The 4,021-nt window shown below is 29.2% G+C and overlaps 1 long non-coding RNA gene across 1 annotated transcript; it reads left to right on the forward strand.

Annotated features, from left to right (window-relative positions):
* Positions 1–1,284: 1,284 nt before the first annotated feature.
* On the forward strand, positions 1,285–3,331 carry LOC145125825 (uncharacterized). The gene is made up of 4 exons (XR_013716162.1): positions 1,285–1,676; positions 1,771–1,895; positions 2,936–2,981; positions 3,080–3,331. It is a non-coding gene; the product is annotated as an uncharacterized LOC145125825 (long non-coding RNA).
* The last annotated feature ends 690 nt before the right edge of the window (positions 3,332–4,021 follow it).

A 4,021-nucleotide genomic window follows, 5' to 3' on the forward strand; every position in this document is an offset into this window, starting at 1 on the left:
ACTCCTACTGATTTATCTGCCAAAATTGACAACTTCGGTCCCCTGTAACTGATCCTACATTCTATCGCAGCTTGGCGGGTGATCTACAATATCTTACTTTTACCAGGCTGGACATCACGTATGTTGTTTAGCAAATATGTCTCTACATGCATGATCCACGAGAGCCTCACTTCACTATTCTCAAGCGCATTTTAAGATATGTTTGTGGCACAACACATCATGGGTTACAAATTTTTAGCTCTCATTTGCGTGATCTTATTACATACTCGGATGCTGATTATGGTTGCTATCCCGTCACTAGGCGTTCTACCTTGGGCTATTGTGTCTTCCTTGGACACAACCTTTTATCATGGTCCTCTAAACGCCAAAATACAACATCACATTTTAGTAATATCATGGGGTGGCAAATGTTGTTGCTGAGACACGTTGGATTCGCAACTTACTACTTGAGCTTCATTATTCTCGACATCGTGCTACCATTGTCTATTTTGATAATGTTAGTGCAGTTTATATGTCTTCGAATCTTGTACAACATCAACGGACCAAACATATTTAGATCGATCTACACTTTATTCGTGGCAAGATTGCCACTGGTGAAGTTTGTGTTCTTCATGTGCCTTCTCAGTTTCAATATGTTGATATCTTCATCAAGAGTTTACCTTCTTCTCTTTTTCTGGACTTCCGGTCCAACTTAAACGTTCGCGATGCTATCCCTGTTCAAACTGCGGGGGGTTGTTAGCATAATAATAATAATAATAATAATAATAATAATAATAATAATAATAATATATTATTATTATTATTATTATTATTATTATTTGTGTATAGTATGCAACCCATATGTGGCGTCATATTGGATCGACCCAAATCATTGTGTTTGTATATATACTCATTATTAATGAATGAAGTCTTTCATGGAAAATTAATATTTTCACATGTATGTTATATCTTATTTATTTTAAATATAATAAGAATTTTGAATTATAATTACTTATATATTTCATTTGAAATGTATGATTATGGCAATTATTGTGTCTATATATATATATATATATATATATATATATATATATATATATATATATATATATATATATATATATATATATATATATATATATATATATATATATATATATATATATATATATATATATATATATATATATATATATATATATATATTATATTATTATATATATATATATATATATATATATATATATATATATATATATATATATATATATAGTAGAATCGGAGTTCAGAAAAGTGCCCAGGAACAGGGCTCAAGAAATCATAGGGCCCACTTTTTCTTTAGCATTTACAATAGTCTATATTCGGTTAACGGCCCTAAACAAATTAGGTTAATCTTTTTATCCATGTAGTCGACAGAGTGAGCGGGAAAACTGAAATTTCTGGAAAAGAAAGAAAACGCTTCGATTTCTGTGGCATGAATTAAATCTTTCTTGACAGGCAACAACGAACGGTATTAATGTTTGCTTCTTTTTAACCCATCAGTTGATTTCAATTTCAGAGGCAATCAACAATCAAAATTCTTTTTCTTTCTACACGAAACTCTGAAGCAACGATTTAGTTTCCATTCGGAGGCAACGATTTAGAAGCTTCAAGTTTCTTACCCGTTTGAGATTTCGAAATCAGAAAATAAGATTAAGGTATTTCAATTTTTTTATGGGTTGTTACTTCTTTTTCTTCTTCTGTTTAGTTTTTTTTATCTCTAATTTCTGATTTTTCATTTATTTATTTTAGGTTGACTATTTCTAATCAATAATCAGTTTCCAAAATCGGAGGAACAATGATATCAGTTTTGAAATTTGAAAATCAGAACTAAGAAGGAACAAGGAATTGAGGAAATCAATTTATGGATTTTGAAGGTACAAGCAAATCAATTTCTATATTTTTCGTTTTTGATAAATTTTTGATTTGTAAGAAGTAATTCAAATTTTTTTTGTGATTTCTTTTCATGCATTGTTTCTATGGATGTAAACGAACTAAACGAACACGAACATGACTTGTTCATATTCGTTCGTTTAAGTTAACCGAACAAATGAACGAACACGAACGGATAAACGAATGAGTTTTCTTGTTCATATTCGTTCTTTTAACAAATTGCATTGTTCATGTTCGTTTATTTATATTTATGAACATGCTAAACGAACGAACATAAATGAACAAAAATAAATAAACATAATTTGAACATATATAAACATAAATGAATATACTATAATATAGTAATGTAATAAAATACAATTAAACATATATGAAGAAAAAAGGAACTTATATGAACGAACATAAATAAACGTAAACAAACAACATAAATGAACGTTCACGAACATAATTGAACGAACGAGATTATTGTTCATGTTCATTCGTTTAACTAAACGAACGAGAATTTATGTTCATGCTCGTTCATTTGTTAAATAAACGAACATAAACGACCTTCCCGCCTAACGGTTCATAAACAGTTCGAACTGTTCAGTTCGTTTACAGCCCTAATTGTTTATGATTTCAGATTTATGTTCTTTTTTTCTTATTGATTGTAAGGGTCAAAAATCAGAGAATTTGGGATCGGGTCTAGGGGCAAAAATCAAATGGTGTTGTTTATTTTTTATCTATCTTGTACGTTTATGATGTTCTTTAGAAGTAAATTCGATTTTTTTTTTAATTATTTTTTATTCATGTTTTCTCTAATTCTGAAGATTGAAGATTTGTCCATTTTAATCCCTTTTTGAGGTTTGCGTGTTTCTAATTTCAAATTAAGCTATTATACATTTTTTTTGTCTATTTCTACATTTATGATATTATTTATAAGAATATCAATTTTTTTTTCAATCTTTATGATTCCTATTTTCTAGAATTCAAAAGCATTGAAGCAACAACCTGTTGACTTTCATTCCGTGTTTGAAGTTTACAGGTTTTTGATTTCGGAATTTTTCTTGAAGTAGGTCGAAATTTAGAAGGTAAGTTCTTGAATTCTGATTTTTTTTATTAGAAGCAAGTCAATTTTTTTTTCTAATAATGTAATTTAACTTTTTAATTTGATTTATGTTTTTTACAGCTATTTGTGAAGGACAAATGTGTTATGCTTTACCAAAGTTTTAAGAGAAATAGGATAATAGAAGCAATTTTATTTTTTCTATATTATTTTGAATGAAATTTTAAAATATGTATTTATGCAAAAGATATGAAAAATTATGATTGTTTTGTTTAAATTTTTAGGCCTTTTAAGTTTTAAGGTCTAATTGTTGTTAAATTGCATAGGGCTTTCGAAATCTCGTGGTCGGGGCAGGCCATGAGTAGAACTATTTTGAAGATCAATATTATCAAGTTCATGTTTACACCGGCCTATCACCAAGTAATGTAAATATCTTCCACGGTTTGAATCAAAATCAAAATTGAAAAATCGAGAGCAAGTAAGAACCGTTGATCATCGTCTAAATTCACCGACTAACTCTTTAATTCAGATATTAGCGAATAAAACCATCTTAAAAGCCAACTTTTCAAGTATTTGCAAAAGGAGAATTGCATAATGCACAACCAAAATGACACACGCAACACCGATAACAATACTAATAAACTTCAAATCAACATTTTTACATTTGCATTAGTATATAATAGGAAGCTCTTATCAATACATTTTTATCTTCCATAATAAAGAACCAAAAAACAAGAACGAATATCAACTATTAATAATCGATTCAATTCAAAGATTTGTGTATAAAACTCATCCTAAAAAACCCAAATTTCCAAGTATTTGCACAAGGGTAATATACGTCTAACAAAACCCCCATAACAAAATTGCAACAAATAACAATTAAACCCAAGTTTCCCATTTCCCAATTCCCACCTCTTTATCATTCAAGACAAAAAAGAAGTACCAGCATGATTATGATGCAAAAGATTATGAGCAATCGAATCACGAGCTTTCATTGCAATCGAAGATCTCAACCCAATTTCAGGCACCATTTCATCATCATGAAGCTCAAGCATCAACTCAGGA

This window comes from Lactuca virosa, chromosome 7, assembly GCF_052849685.1.
Source record: "Lactuca virosa cultivar CGN04683 chromosome 7, Lactuca_virosa_CGN04683_v6, whole genome shotgun sequence".
Lineage (NCBI taxonomy): Eukaryota > Viridiplantae > Streptophyta > Magnoliopsida > Asterales > Asteraceae > Lactuca > Lactuca virosa.